We start from the raw sequence: 17,418 nt of genomic DNA, 5'->3' as shown, positions 1-17,418 counted from the left end.
AAGGAATTCTGTTGACCCGAGGGAAGGTGTTAGGCACCCTCGAATCCCGTGGTTCTAGCACGGTCGCTTAAGTTGTTATAATGGCTAAATATCTGATTTAAATATATGTTGTGACTTATGTGCTTTTATTGAGTTTTAACCGCTTTTATTATTATCATTTTTTATTTTTTATAGAATTGCAACGTCGTGAAAATGTATCTCGAACCACGTCACAATCAATGCACCCGTAGTTGTTAACACATTTCGACTCCGTTGAGATTTGAATTTGGGTCACATAAATGCGCACTCGAATTTAAAAATGTAATTTGATTAAGTCGCGCCTAGAGAATCTAACGCGTTATTGTCTTCGGGGAGGGCAGTGGAATTCACTAAACAGCCCGTCCCAAATTCTAAGTATTTATTATGACCAATTATTGAGGGCCCCGCAATTTGCCTTTTGATTCGGCGAGGCTCGTCTCATTATTTTAGAAGGGTACCCTACAAGGACTACATTTTTACTACATTCATCTTTAAAGAGAAGGATGATGCCGAATTTTGCTGGTTTAGACAAATACGGACTGAATCCTTATTATGTTTGCCGAACCTAAACTTGTTTGATTACCTGATTGATTGTTCATGAGATGAGAGCTATGGCATGCTTTGTCTTCAACAAGTGAATATGCTTATTGATTCGCTAAGTGAGATTGCAAACAAACTAACAACATATATTGAGTTATGTTTAACGACCTCCAAGTTCTATTCTTAACACTCTAACCTATTTGAAATTGATAAAAGAAATCGGCTGTTTTATTAGGAAAAATTACTACTAATTGAACTCAAAAATGATTATTAGTTTTTCTCAGCAATCATTACATCATTTCGAAATAGAAATCTGTACCGAAACCCAGTATCGAACCTGTATTGGAACGAATAAACTGACAAGAGAATTGTCATTCATAGCCATACTCTTAGTGTGACTGTATGGGAGTTTGTTTGGGGATACATTTATCCCGGACCCAGTATCACAGTTTTGTCAATTCAGTGGTCTAGGCAAAATACATACAATGCTTACCATGACTCTATGTTATACAGTCATACTAAATCAAACAAGTGTTATACTGAACTGAATGTATACTAAATCAAAACATGTTGTCTATGTCATACTGTCATTACTATTGAGCCATGCTATCTAACAGTTCATCTTAAACAGAACGTATGCTAGTTTATACAGAATATTTGCAGTTCACAGTAAGAATACAGGCCCAACCAACATTCGAACTATCTTTTTACACCAATGCTATAACATAAAATGGTGTTCATTTCTTTATTTCTGCTTCAACTTCAAACTTTCAACAATACAAGGTTCAAAGGTTGTGTACCTGGGAATATTTGCAATTGAAGAAAAAGGGCAATCAGTAGAGTAACAATGAACAAATGCAGCAGCAGTAACAGCACCAACAGCAACAGGGCAGAATAGCAGCAGGCAAAACAATACAGCAAGAAACAGGCTCGAGGGCAGAGATGCAAATATGGCCAATAGAAAGTAATAGCCAAATAGCAGCAACACCCAGTGGAATAGAAACAGAAATCCAAACAGACCAGACCAGTAGTAAACCAATGAAAACACTCGACTAATAGACACAACTGGAATTTCAAAGAATCAAAATTGATTTGAAACAAGTTGAACAACTGAAATCCAGTAATAATAGGAGGAAAAAGCTTCTGATTGTTGGTTGTATCCCCTCTATCCCTTCAACTCTCTCTGTCTATGTGTATCTATTTGTATGTATTTCCAGCTCTCCTCCCTAAACTCTTCATAGTGTGTTTTTCTTTTTAAACCTTCAAAAGTCAGTCCCCTTTTTTGTCTCTCCTCCCTTCAGAAAAATCCCCGTCCCTCTTAAACTCCTCACCTGCCCCTCTTATAGGCCTCAACACTATCCCTTTTAAACAGCCTGTTCAGACTATTACCATACCCCTCCCATGTGCCTTTAAACTTTTTCAGTTCCACTTTAGTTAATTAGGTATAAAAAACCCCATCATTCCCTGGCAGATTTAGCTTTTCCATTTTATTTAACTAAAAGCAAGTATGGGCAGTAGGATATGTTGACAGCATCTGCTGTCAAACCATTTTAAAATTAAACAAGGACCTTTATGCAGGCCACAGGTTGTGCACAAAGCACATGAGGTGCACCAATGCACATGAGGTGCAACAATGCAAATGTTGTGCAAGAGTGCACATGCCCTCCAATTCAGCATTTAAACCAAACATCCCTTTTACATTACTGATCTAAATCAACAGCTATAAGTAAACAAAATTGTTTCTCAATTGATTCAAAAAATGTTCGACAGAAGCAAATCGATTTGCTATGCTCAGACAGTTGAAACTAATTGACGACTCATGTCGACTCGACTATATTAGCATTAACGTACACAATCGTAGCCGAAAATCAGACATTCAGAAGTATGGGACACATGACTCGACTTATACTGATTAAAATAGAATGGTACTTCGAGGAATCAGTTAGTCAGTACAAATTGGAATACAACCAATACGCATGTCGTATCAGAATAGGAGGAGAGGGATTCAGACAAACACAGATGTTCAAACAAAGTGGACAAACAAAAGTTGATAAAAATTAAAACAAATATGAACAGTCTTTTAAAACAAATCATACGGACTAAAAACAAATAAAGGAAAAGAAAGCAGACTTACCTTAAAACTTGAAAAGTTTAACAGTTTGAACTTGGATTTGGACAAACTTTCTTAAGGCTGAATGGACTTTAATCGAAGTGTTTCTCAGATGAGAAACACTTTGATTGAAGTCCATTAGACCTTAATCTCTTCGGTTGAACCGGTATGAACCAGTGACGAAGGACACAAAACCTTTCAAACTTAGATCTGGGATTCAGGCTTCCCTGATCAGATTCGGACCAAACCAAGTATGGTTTGGTCACGAGGGGGGTCTGGGGAGTATCTGGTGTGAAGCTAGGGTTGAACCGTGTAGATCGAGTTTCGACTCGAACCTTCAAATGAAGATTCGAGAAGGTGGGGAGGGATTCGAACTACAGGGTTAATGGATTCATGCTCAGGATGGCAAGGGGGTTCTAGGGTGTTAAGGGGAAGGTCACCGGCGTCCATGCCGCCGGTTTTCATGGTGGAGGATACAGGGGCGGCTCTAGGGTTTGATGGGGATGAGGTTGAAGACGGGAGCTGGGGTATCTGATGGGGGGCAGGGTAAGGTTATAGGCTTATATATGGAATAGGCGGCTGATCTCGACCGTTAGATCAATCTAGATCTACGGTCTGGATCTGATAGCTTAAGTGGAACGGTGTCGTTTCAAGGGTAAAGGGTTGGGGTCGGTCCGGGTGAGACGGGTCGGGTTTATTGGTGGGTTATGAGGAATTGATCTTGGCCGTTGATCAATTTGAGATCAACGGCCCAGATCAACCTGTACCAAAACGACGTCGTTTGGATTCCCTGGGCATCAGGTGGTGTTGGACCGGGCAGGCCTGGGTTTTGGGCTGTTTGTTTGGGCCAATTTTGTTAAAATTGGCCCAAGTCCGGGAGGGAAGGGGTCCTTTCAATATATATTTTTTTCTTTTTTTTCTTATTTATTTTAAAACAAAACTAAGCCAAAAAATCAAATTAAAATTAAACACACACTCAATACAATTATTTGCACACACACTAACATATTTCAAAACAGGTAAAGTTAAACAAAATAAAATCACGGACGAAGATGCCCATTCGTGATTTTCTATTCAACGACCGGATTACGGTTCGAATTATGCAGGACACATATATTTTTTGAATTTTGTTTTAATAAAGTAAATAAATAAAAATGGGCCGAAGTCACAAATAAATCAACAAGGTGCCGCACAGGAAACCAAAATTTGTACAGCAGGGCCAATTATATTTTTTTATTTCTTTTTGGAGCAATTGTCGTGCGAAAAACAAAAATCACGTGCTCACAATCCTTCTATCCTTTCATTCTGTTTCTTTTATGTATTTCAGAGACAACATTGTATCTATCTTTCGGACCCTTATTTGTAGCAGTCCTAGACAGTCTGTGAAATTGTGACACCAGTTCTGGGTAGTCTATGTTTAAGGAATTGTATTGGTAATATTTAAATTGTTATATTTTGTTCTTCCGCTTATTTAATTCTGCTGTTTATATAATGTTGATTCATAACTGTTAAAAAATTAAAAAAATGGGAAAAAGGTAAATAGTTGAAATGATTGGTTTGCCTAACTTTCCCTAGTAGGTGCCATCACGACTCCTGAGGGTGAAAATCCGGGTCATGACAAACTATATTGTAATTGATGATCAATCTTATACATTACTACGTACGTACGAATAATTAATCAATTGATAAACCAATATAATATTATTCTATTTTAGGTCGAGACATTTTGTTTTTTATATTAATCGATATAGGTCGAGACGTTTTGTTTTTAATATACATCGATGCATCTAAATAAGATATAAGTCGATGAATCAATTTACAAGTCTATCAATCCCTAAAAGAACCCGACCCTGTGTTCCTAGTGCTTCATGTTCTTATATATATATATACGGCTATCAAAGTGTGTATATACACACACACACAAAAAAAAAACACACTTCATTGTAATACTTTAACTATATATATAGCTTGTTATAGTATATGTTAGTGTGTGTGTATATATAACACACACACTTCGTTGTGCTACTTTAACTACATATATAGCATGTTATAGTATATGTTACTGTATTCATTATTTGTATTATAACAGAGTTAATGGATTAATCATTCATCATTAATAATGAATGACATAGATTAATCGATATAGGCCAAAGGGTCGGGGTCTTTTAGGGATTGATAGACTTGTGAAGATCCTAATTAGTATATATAATTTATCATCAAATATATCTATTTGGAAATTGATTCATCAACTTATAACTTACTCAGATGCATCGTTGAATATTTAAAACAAAACGTCTGACCTATATCTATATCTATATACCGAAAGGGTCGGGTTCTTTTAGGGATTGATAGACTTGTGAAGATCCTAATTAGTATATATAATTTATCATAAAATATATCTGTTTGAAAATTGATTCATCGACTTATAACTTACTTAGATGCATCGTTGAATATTAAAAACAAAACGTCTGACCTATATCTATACCTATATAGATAATGGTCGGGTTATTTTAAGGATTGATAGACTTATGAAAATCCTAATTAGTATATATAATTTATCATCAAATATATCTGTTTGTAAATTGATTCATCGACTTATAACTTACTTAGATGCATCGTTGAATATTAAAAATTAAATGTCTCACCTATATATACACACGCATGCTTCGTTGTACTACTTAACTACATATATAGTATGTTAGAGTATATTTTAGTATATTCATCCCTTGTATTACAAAAGTGTTAACGGATTACATTTATATTATTTAGATAGTAAATACAAAAGTGATTTTTAATTTTGACCAATGTTGACCTGAAAAGAGACCAACTTTGGTCGCTAATTATCCAGAAATTCAAAAAAAAGCGACCAAAGTTAATCGGTAAATGCTTCCCCTGTCTTAACCGACCAACTTTGGTTGGTAATTTTAAGTAAGAATTCTTTATATTTTATAAAATACTTTAAATAATAATATAACTATTAAAATTTTATAACAGGGTCCCACACGACCGACCAAAGTTGGTCGGTAATATAAAATTTTCTTTGACTACACAAGTCTGACCAGCTCGGTCAACCTGTTGACCACTTTACCGACCAACTTTGGTTGGTAATTTATTTAAAATAAATATAAAATATTTTTTTCTCCCCTTTACCGACCAACTTTGGTCGCTTATCTGGACAGACCAATTTTGGTTGCAAAAGTTTGGTCGCTCGGGTTCTTTTAGGGATTGATAGACTTGTTGTCACGACCCCGGTTCGCCCTCCATGAACCATCGTGACGGCACCTAGTCTCTACGACTAGGTAAGCCTAGCAATGCGAAAAATAAACAAAATTGCGGAAGAAATAGATAAAACCGAAATAGTGAAATAAAACAGTATTTTAAATGTCGCTCGACATACACAATAACAACTCTCGAAACTAACAACATTTCCCAAAACCCGGAATCCCATGATCACAAGCTGCTAAATATCTACAAGCATCTAACTCCACAATATCTATCAAAGAAACGAAAGTATAGAAGGGCTAATACAAAAAGAGAGAGTAGAAAGGGACTCTTCGGTCTGCGGACGCGGAAGATATACCTCGGAGTCTCTACAAGCACCTCGTCTCAAGCGTGATAAGTCTGAGTGGAGGTACATGGATCTGTACATGAGAAACATGCGCAGAAAGTGCATGAGTACACCACAGCAGTACTCAATAAGTGTCAAGCCTAACCTCGGTCGGGTAGTGACGAGGAAGGTCAGGGCCCTACTGAGATTAAATGAAATATAAGGTATAATAGTATAAGATGAAGCAATACAGTTGAAAGCTAACAGTAAGAATTTCTACAGGATAATAAGGATAACAACTGAAACAGAGACAAAACAATCACAAGGAATACCACTCTTCACAAAGAAAATAACTGGGGATCTCTCAATATCCCGAGAATCTCTTAGTACCCTCAATGTATGCCAGGGATCTCTTGGTATCCCGAGGATCTCTTGGTATCCTCAATATATACTAGGGATCTCTTGGTATCCCGAGGATCTCTTGGTATCCTCAATATGTACTAGGGATCTCTTGGTATCCCGAGGATCTCTCGGTATCCTCAATATATGTGCGGGGGATCTCTTGGTATCCTCAATACACGTGCTGGGGATCTCTCGATATCTAGCACTTCAGTTCAAATCAAAATACGTACAGGGGATCTCCCGGGATACCGTCCTGTAGTCTCAAAGTAAAACACACAGCAATAACATAGGGAATACTCAATTAAACTCAACTTCATACCAAGGTAAAACAGGTAATTCTAACCTAGCATGTTTCACATAATACAAATAAAGCAGTTTAAGCAAATAAAGCAATTAAGCCAATTAGACATGCTTCTCTAAGCTAACAGCATACTTAAATTTCAAGTAGTATAAGCAGGAAAGGAAAAACACAATTAAAGTTACTTTAGTGAAAACCGGATTTTCAACAATTAGCACAAGTACGCACTCGTCACCTCACGTACAAGGCATTTCAATTATCACACTACCAATTCTAAGGGGAATGTCCCCCACACAAGGTTAGGCAAGCCACTTACCTCGAACCTGCTCAAAATCAACCCGAAATCACGCTCTTGCCACAAGTACTTGACTCCAAATGGCCCAAATCCACTGATTTCCTCTTCAAATTCCTCCCAAAACCGCCATCTCCCGAGCTCTAAATCAATTTCTGACTTTTTTGAAACTAAACCCTCGAATTTTGATTTTTTTGCCCATCAAATTCGCATCTGCGGCTCAATTTTCGCATATGTGATACCGCTTCTGCGGTTCTCACTTAAAATTCCTTTTCCGCACCTGCGACCCATATGTCGCATCTGTGGTCACGCAGGTGTGGTAACACATCCTCTTCTGCGGTTCCTACTTGCATTCCTCTTGGCCACTTCTGCGGCTTGACTCCGTATCTGCGGGAGTCGCATCTGCGGCCTCTCAACCGCAGATGCGGTTATGACAGCAGCCCAAAGACTTCAGCTGCAAACTCCAACTTTCAAACTTCCTGTTAACCACCCGAAATCACCCCGAGGCCCCCCGGACCTCAACCAAAAACACAGACAAGTCATATACCACTATCCAAACTTATGAAAATCTCCACAACACCTCAAACAACATCGAATCAACCAATTAGCATCAGATTCAAGCCTAAGAACTCCAATAACTCTCAAAATATGCTTTCGATCAAAAAACCTGTCAAACCTCGTCTGAATGACCTGAAATTTTGCACACACGTCACATTCAACACTACGGAGATACTCCAACTTCCAAAATTCCATTCCGATCCTCGGATCAAAATTTCATTATCGAACCGGAAACTTCAAAAATTCAACTTTCGGCATTTCAAACCTAAATTAGCTACGGACCACCAAAACACAATCTGAACACGCTCCTAAACCTGAAATCACCCAACGGAGCTAACAGAACCATCAAAATTCCATTCCAAGTCCATATTCACACTACGGTCAAATTTCCAAAACTTAAGCTCTCATTTAGGGACTAAGTGTCCCAAAACTCTCCGAAATTCTAAATAATTCCTCCTGGCAACTCACAATAGCAGAAACAAATAGGGGAAAAGCAGTTAATAGGGGATCGGGGTGTAAATTCTTAAAACAACCGGTCGAGTCGTCACACTTGTGAAGATCCTAATTAGTATATATAATTTATCATCAAATATATCTGTTTTGAAATTGATTCATCGACTTATAACTTACTTAGATGCATCGTTGAATATTAAAAACAAAACGTCTAACCTATATCTATATTTATATAGATAAGGGTCGGGTTCTTTTAGGGATTGATAGACTTATGAAGATCCTAATTAGTATATATAATTTATCATCAAATATATCTGTTTGTAAATTGATTCATCGACTTATAACTTACTTAGATGCATCATTGAATATTAAAAATAAAACGTCTTTTATATATATATATAACACGCTTCGTTGTACTACTTTAACTACATATATAACATGTTATATATATGTTAGTGTATTCATCCCTTGTATTACAAAAGTATTAATGGATTACATTTATATTATTTAGATAGTAAATATAAAAGCGATTTAAGTTTTGACCAATGTTGACCTAATAACCGATCAAAGTTGGTCGGTTATTTTCCAGATATTAAAAAAAAGCAACCAAAGTTGGTCGGTAAATGCTTCCCCTGTCTTAACCGACCATCTTTGGCTGGTAATTTTAAATAAGATTTCTTTATATTTTATAAAACACTTTAAATAATAATATAACTATTAAAATTTTATAACTGGATCCCACATTACCGACCAAAGTTGGTCGTTAATGTGAAATTTTCTTTGACTACACAAGTCTGACCAGCTCAGTCAACATGTTGACCACTTTACCGACCAACTTTGATCGCTTATCTGGACATACCAATTTTGGTTGCAAAAGTTTGGTCGCTAATTTCCAAATTTCTAATAGTGTAAGGAAGATCTTACATATCCTTGGTTCAGTGTGTTGCAATTTGTTGTAAGGACGAACCAAGCAAAAGAATAAGTGAGACTTCAGACCAAAATACATATAAACTATATATATATATATATATATATATATATATATAAGCAAACATATAGTTAAATTGCATAAGTTATATTTTCGGGAATTTGATTTCAATCCAATTCTATTGGTTTTGGTTTTGAGTTAATATTTTGGAAATCTATTGTTGTTGTTAGCGTTCCTCCCTATTATCGAAGCTCCAAAGACGCAACAAACTTTAACGTTACTAGTACTATTACTTTTAAAGATGGCTTTAAGGGATGCTGAGAAATGTTTAGGTACTTTATGGTATGTAGCGGTATGTGCATAATATTAGTATAATGGTATTTTCATTGTACGGGTATTTATGCTAAATGGTGGACTTTAGCTATCTAATTTCGACCTATGGTCAAAATATGCAAACATAAGTACTCCATCTATTTTCGGTTTCAAAATCAACCTTGCACGAGTTATGTTCAGTCGTTCACATGTAAAGATAAATCATTATGATAAAAATTGGGCATGCGTCTTACAGAAAATTGACGAGGCAACTGGGCAATTATCAAGGTTTGTTTTGACTCAAAAGATATTGGAACCTTTTTGAATAAATCAATTCAAGAGAATGAAGGAGTAAATCTTAGTTAAACATAATAAATTCCAGATCAGTAAACTAGTTGGGAAAAATGATGCACAAAATGAAATAGAGGTAACCAATCTTATTGAAACTTTCCATTGTGGCTCCCATTAATCAATAGAGGAGACCATTTTACATATTCTCTTGGAGATTGCTTCGTTTTTCTTTTTACTATGGAGATTACAGAGGAGAGAAAAAGGGAGAGAGAGAGAGAAAATGAAAAGCCCCATTCTCCGAAGGTTTTACCCCACTATATATAGTTAGGGAATTTTTGTTATGTACTTGGTCTGACACTCTTTCACACTATGTCTGCCTTGGTCGTCCCTTGAATGTTGTTTCTTCCGACTCGACGGATATCGTGAGCACATGATATGGAATAAACCGTGTTGTCTTTTGATACCTTGCCGCTTGGACGTGATATCGGTCAGCTTGACGTAGCGGTTAGATTTTGACCAATACAGTTAGTCCCTCCGTCTGTCGAGGTCGTCCCCTGTTGGACTAGGCAGACGGATTATGATTGTTACAAATTTGAGAGAAATCTGACTACCTACCCCTTGGTTAGGATCCTTAGGTTCAAGTGAGGTGACGGCGTTCTTTCGATATCCTTGGACCGTTGCGGCTATTTCAGAACTGAAACGTCATTTGGGGATGAAACGTTGTTCATGGTTGCTGCCCTTATGACACACGTTCCTAGGAAATTGAAACGTTTCGTGCCCTATCAGATTCGATTGACGACTCTTGGGTTTCGTGCTTGGGGAATTTATGTCTTTTATAAATAGAAGGAACACCTTATTCGATTGACACACTCCTTTTCCTTTTGCTTGAAAGAATTTTGCGAATATACTTTCTTCCTAATACTTCAAATTTTACTTGTCCCCAATTGACTGAAAACTTTCATCCTTCCTTTTCTTTGTCTTTTTACTTTACCAATTCAACACAATGGCTGGTGATTTTTCTCGTGCTAACCTCCCTGTCACAATTCTGGCGCCGGAAAATGATGCTCTAGCAACCGGAGGAGTAGAAGTGTAAAAGATGAGGAGGTCCCGTCCGTAGCCGAGATCTTGCCTCATCCTGTGAAGGCATGGACCGACTTCTGTAGTCCCTCTAGGGAGGAGTCGGAACTTGTCCCCCCTGTTATAAAAGAGGAGGAAATCGCAGAATTGAAAGCAAGGTGGGGAATTCCTTGTTACGTTGAAATGCGGTCGGCGGTAGGGGACAACATAGTCCATTTTGACAGCCCCGGGTATTGCGTATTCTACGCCTACCCCTTTCTTATTGGGTACACACTTCCTCTCTCTCTCCTGGTGATAGATTTCTGCCATTTTTAAAAGGTATGCGCCGCTCAACTTTTGTCGTACATGTATAAATTGTTCCTTATGTTGCTCAAGTTTGCGGAGCTCGCCGATCGTGAGACCACTTTTGAGCACATGCTCAATATATTCGCCCTCAGATCATTCGCGGAACGATGATTCACATGCGCCATCAGGGATCGAAGAGTCTGGTGGTGAAGATGGATGACAGGGCTAACCGTCATTTCTATGAGAATTATTTCTACGTGTGGATCGAGCACCTTATGGAGGATCCAACGGGATTCCCCGAGAAGTGGAACTTTGCATGTAAGTTTCTATCTTTTTAGTCGGAGAGATGCCCGACCATTTTCTGTTACAGTACTAAACCTTGTTATATTCCTGCAGCTGCGAAACTGCCCCCTCTATCTGTCGAAGGTATCCACGAGTAGGTGAGTGTCATCCTTCCTCATACGGCGGGGGTTTGCACATGGTCAGCCTTTTATGAAAAATATGGATGCGGGCCCCTTACAGGTGAGATGTCATTTCTGTATGCTATTTTTTCTCTCTTTTTACTTGGTTTCTTACGTGCTGTTTGTCGATGTCAGGGAGAGTGCGGAGAGCGAGGCTCCTCCATTAGCTTTCTGTCATCCTGCATAGTCTGCTCGCCCTACTACAACGTCTACTACTCGGTCTTCATCGAGGGCTACTTTAGTTGAATCTACGGCTGTGGTTATTCCTGCGAAGGACATTTCTCAGACTGAGGTTCCGACTCGTGCCGCTCGTCTGACGGGTGAATCTCCCCATGCTTAGGAAGAAGAGGGGTCGTCCAAGAGGCGACGGATGGAATTCGGGACAACTCCTCCAACTATAATACTTCTGGAAGAAGATTCTCCCTCGACAGGATCTGGGCAGGGGTTGGTACCACTCCACATGTGGAGATAGAATCAGCCATTGTATCTGCCCCGTCGATAGAGATTCCTGCCACTGTCGTTGATCAGCAACCTGCCATGATGGGCAGCCAGATTTCAGAGGCCACCGTTGTGGTTTCAGATGGGCCTTTGTCCTCCATACATGGTCGTGTTTCCTCCTCGGCTGACGAAAGAGGAAAGGGCATCATGGTCGATGACTAAGAATCCGAGTCGAACCTCGACCCTGATGATGTTAGGATGTTTGAAGAGGGTCTTACCTACTCGATGGTTCATGAGGGAGGCCCGTCCCGTATTCTTAAGATCTCATCGGATATTAATCTCATGGGGACATGGAGGATCTGGTGCCGCAGTTCGACATTTTGTGCTCTACTACTGAGAATGCGGCCCTTCGGAACGTTCCCGATATTGATTTGTCGCATGAAGTGGCCGCTATGGTCTTGAGAGTACGTTACGCTTTTTCTTTCATATTTCTCTCGTTTTTCCTGGGGATATGGTCTTAACCCATCTTCTCATTTTTCAAACGTACATGGTGGAAATAGAGAGTGTTCGCTGGGCCGACATTTGGGCCAAGATTTTCTTAAAGATGTTGGAGAAGTATCAGCGCTATCGCAACAAGTGTCGTGAGATGCACGGGCGGCTGAAGGCAAACCCTGGTGATCGGTCTCTTGACGAGGAGTTGGAGAAAGGGGATTATGAATTGATGCAGGCTATTCGTAGTAAGATCACACTCGAGGAGAAACTTCGTGCAAAGGACGAAGAGCTTGAGTTGGGCAAAGGGGTTGCTGCAGAGTGTGAGTATCTTCAGGGGAAGCTGGGGTCGATACAGTCTGAAATGAATCAGAATCTTATCAAGGTCAAGGCGATGAGTGCAGAGTGGGTGGGAAAATTGGATGAGTTGGAGAGAAAGGTTGTCGGGTTAGAGAGCATCGAGGGTACCTGGTCTTCGACTTTGGCAAGGGAGGTTGCCCTGGAGAACATTATCCGCGTTCTCCAATCCGAGCAGAAATCGGAAAGGGCGACGACCACGCTAAAGGAGGTGAGGCTTGAGGAACGCATTGGTGAGATTGACCGGGAAGCATCGATCTTGGGATATCGGGTCACTGCTCTGGAGGCCTAAAAGGAGAAACTATTGCCTCAAATTGAGTCTTCCTCCGCCGTCATTCCCGCCACTTACACGAGCTTTGGGTTCATGTTGAAGCCCAGCGGGATACATACAAGAATTTGTGGGAGCGGGCAATGTTACCGAGGCCGCATATGAAGGAGCACCGGCGAAGGCACGAAAGGCTCGTGTTAATTGTGGGTATGACTCCACGACACTGGAAGCTGATGAGGGCGCGAATGGCAAGGGACGAATCCTTGGAGATGATGGTGAAGATGGTGGCGATGATGACACCGAGTGAAGGAATTGCTGTCTTTATCTGTTTTTTGCCTCCCCCCCTTTTTTTGTTCGTTGTCGTTGTTTTTCTCCCCCTTTTTAGACTATTGCTTCAAGCCGTATGTAATCTGCGATTGTTTGTGCAGTGACTTTGTATAAAGAGGAATTTTTCATTGTTATATGCTTTGTACTTTTTCTCTATTTTTGTTTTTCATGACTTCGGTGCGAAGTAGATTCTCGCATAACGAGTTCCCTAATTCTTTGGGACTTTAATGCCAGTCGGATTGAATTGGATCTTGATGACAAATTTCGTTGGCGGGATGGTGCTTTCGAATGTGTTGAGATGCTACCCCGTCGTAGCTCGAATGGTATCGAACTTTTCTTCTTCTTTTCCTTTATAAAACAACCTTAGCTGTAGGGGTGTTACTTTTGGGGTTATATCGAGGCGTTATCACATTGTAAGTCCTAGTCTTTCTTTCCCTTTCTATTTTTGACGGCCCTTGGCCTTGGGAATATTTCAAACTTTCTCCTCGACGATGGCTTTTGGCCTTTAAGGGTGTTATTTCGAACTTTTTTCGAAATATTAACCCGTCGTTGTCCGATCGAGGTTGGACTCTTCTTTTTTGGTGAAGACCCTTGGCCTTTAAGGGTTTTATTTCAAACTTTTATCGAAATATTAGCCCGTCGTTGTCCGATCGAGGTGGGACTCTTCTTTTTTGGCGAAGGCCCTTGGCCTTTAAGGGCGTTATTTCGAGCTTTTACCGAAATATTAACCCGTCGTTGTCCGATCGAGGTTGGACTCTTCTTTTTGGTGAAGGCCCTTGGCCTTTAAGGGTGTTATTTTGAACTTTTGTCGAAATATTAACCCGTCGTTATCCGATCGAGGTTAGACTCTTATTTTTGGCGAAGGTCCTTGGCCTTTAAGGGTGTTATTTCGAGCTCTTGCCGAAATATTAACCTGTCGTTGTCTGATCGAGGTCGGACTCTTCTTTTTGGCTAAGGCCATTGGCCTATAAGGGTGTTATTTCGAACTTTTGCCGAAATATTAAACCATCGTTGTTTGATCGAGGTCAGACTCTTCTTTTTAGCGAAGGCCCTTAGCCTTTAAGGGTATTATTTCGAGTTTTTGCTGAAATATTAACTCGTCGTTGTCCGATCGAGGTCGGACTCTTCTTTTTGGCGAAGGCCCTTGGCCTTTAAGGGTGTAATTTTGAACTTGTGCCGAAATATTAACTCGTCGTTATTTGATCGAGGTCGGACTCTTCTTTTTGGCGAAGGCCCTCGGCCTATAAGGGTGTTATTTCGAACTTTTGCCGAAATACTAACCCGTCAATGTTCGATCGAGGTCGGACTCTTCTTTTTGGCGAAGGTTCTTGGCCTTTAAGGGTGTTATTTCGAACTTTTGCCGAAATATTAACTCGCCATTGTCCGATTGAGGTCAGACTCTTCTTTTTGGCAAAGTCTCTTGGCCTTTAAGGGTGTTATTTCGAACTTTTGCCGAAATATCAATCCGTCGTTGTTCGATCGAGGTTGGACTCTTCTTTTTTGGCGAAGGCCCTTGGCCTTTAAGGGTTTATTTCGAGCTTTTGCCGAAATATCAACCCGTCGTTGTCCGATCGAGGTTGGACTCTTCTTTTTGGCGAAGGCTCTTGGCCTTTAAAGGTGTTATTTTGAACTTTTGCCGAAATATTAACCCGTCATTGTCCGATCAAGGTCGGACTCTTCTTTTTTGGCGAAGGCCTTTGGCCTTTAAGGGTATTATTTCGAGCTTTTGTCGAAGTATTAACCCGTCGTTGTCTGCTCGAGGTTGGACTCTTCTTTTTTGGTGAAGGCCCTTGGCCTTTAAGGGTGTTATTTCGAGCTTTTGCCGAAATATTAACCCGTCGTTGTCCGATCGAGGTCGAACTCTTCTTTTTTGGCGAAGGTCATTGGCCTTTAAAGGTGTTATTTCAATCTTTTGCCGAAATATTAACCCGTCGTTGTCCGCTCGAGGTCAGACTCTTCTTTTTGGCGAAGGACCTTGGCTTTTAAGGGTGTTATTTTGAGCTTTTGCCGAAATATTAACCCGTCGTTGTCTGATTAAGGTCAGACTCTTCTTTTTGGCGAAGGCCCTTGGCCTTTAAGGGTGTTATTTCGAACTTTTGTCGAAATATTAACTCGTCCTTGTCTGATCAAGGTTGGACTCTTCTTTTTGGCGAAGGCCCTTTGCCTTTAAGGGTGTTATTTTGAACTTTTGTCGAAAAATTAACCCGTCGTTGTCTAATCGAGGTCGGACTCTTCTTTTTGGCAAAGACCCTTGGCCTTTAAGGGTGTTATTTCGAACTTTTATCGAAATATTAACCCGTCGTTGTTCCCAGTTTTTGGAGAATCGAGTATCCTTTGGGGGAGTCCCAGTTCTGCTCGACCTCTGCGCTTCCTGGGTGAGTCCCAGTTCGCTTGATTTTGTTTGTATCGGAGAGTAATGTCGGAGGGTATGAAATGTTGTTGTTTTGCTCACGTTCGTTTCGTGTGTACATTGGAGTTTCCTTGTCTAAAAATTTATTGCTTTCCGGTCCGGAGATGTCGTTGGTAGGCGACACTTCGGTTGCTTTGTAACAGCTTCCCACTCTTTCCGGTTGAGATGTTTCTTTGCTCGCTCGCCTACGCGGCGCTTGTATTCCTGTTTAAGCAAAGAGTAGAGGGTGAGTCAACATGATATTCTTCTTACCCCGATTCGATGAGCCAGTGAAAGAGGGTTGGTTTATAACGTTGCTCGATTTGCCTAGCGTTTCCATGGTTGATGGGGCGATGATTTCTGAATTCGGTGACTGTATTTATCTCTCTTTCCCCTTCTATGTTGCGCTTTTGCCCTGCGTGGGTTGGGCTTTGCCTTAACGCTCTTTTTGGTGGGTAATCGTGTTTCCGGTTTTTGTTTTGGAAGAGACTAGGAAATTTCAGTAAGAAATCCCCACAAACGGCTCTAAATTGTTTGACTCAAAAGATATTAAAACCTTTTTGAATAAATCAATTAAAGAGAATAAATGGGTAAATCTTAGTTAAACATAATAAATTCCAGATTAGTAAACTAGTTGGGAAACATGATGCACAAGATGAAATAGAGGTAACCAATCTTATTGAAACTTTCCATTGTGGTTCCTATTAATCAATAGAGGAGACCATTTTACATATTCTCTCGGAGATTGCTTCGTTCTTCTTTTTACTATGGAGATTACAGAGGAGAGAAAAAGAGAGAGAGAGAGAAAATGAAAAGCCCCCTCCCCTTCTCCGAATGTAAACCCCACTGTATATAGTTTGGAAATTTTTGCTATGTACTTGGTTTGACGTTTTTTCACACTATGTCTGCCTTGGTCGTCCCCTGAACGTTGTTTCTTCCGACTCGACGGATATCGTGAGCACATGATACAGAATAAACCATGTTATCTTTCGCTGTCTTGCCGCTTGGACGGGATGTCGATTAGCTTGACGTAGCGATCAGATTTTGACCAATACAAATATACTATTCATATTATGCAGGTCAAATAGAAGCATGTTAAAGCCGTAGGCAAGATACGATCACATTGCAAATTTCTAAAAAATACAAGTACAAATATTATATATCTAACTAACTTAACTAAATTAATGATTTTTTTCAGTTTCAGATGATGTTTTTTAAGATTAGTATGATACTTTTAAGGTTTCAGAGATGACGTCCAATTATTTTTTCCAAGTATTATGATAATGTAATAAGATTAATTTTTCGTATTTACATGATTGTTGCGTTTTCCATATCAGTTGTTTTAATATAATTCTTTTCGTGTATATAAAAAAATTGAATAAACGTCTACATGTTGTGCAACGCACGTTCATAAAAATTAGTAAGTAAAAAAAATCCTAAACCTACAGTGATATTCCGTTGAATCCTATACCTAATTTTCTTCTATAGGCTACGGCAATTTTGGTAAAGCTAAAGAATCCTAAACATAAGCAATGAAAAACACAACGTTAATAGACCTAAAAAAAAATAGTTTCATAA

Source organism: Nicotiana tabacum, chromosome 20 (genome assembly GCF_000715075.1).
Source record: "Nicotiana tabacum cultivar K326 chromosome 20, ASM71507v2, whole genome shotgun sequence".
Taxonomy (NCBI): Eukaryota; Viridiplantae; Streptophyta; class Magnoliopsida; order Solanales; family Solanaceae; genus Nicotiana; species Nicotiana tabacum.
The sequence above is the reverse complement of the archived record's forward strand: the minus strand, read 5'-3'. Positions refer to the sequence as shown.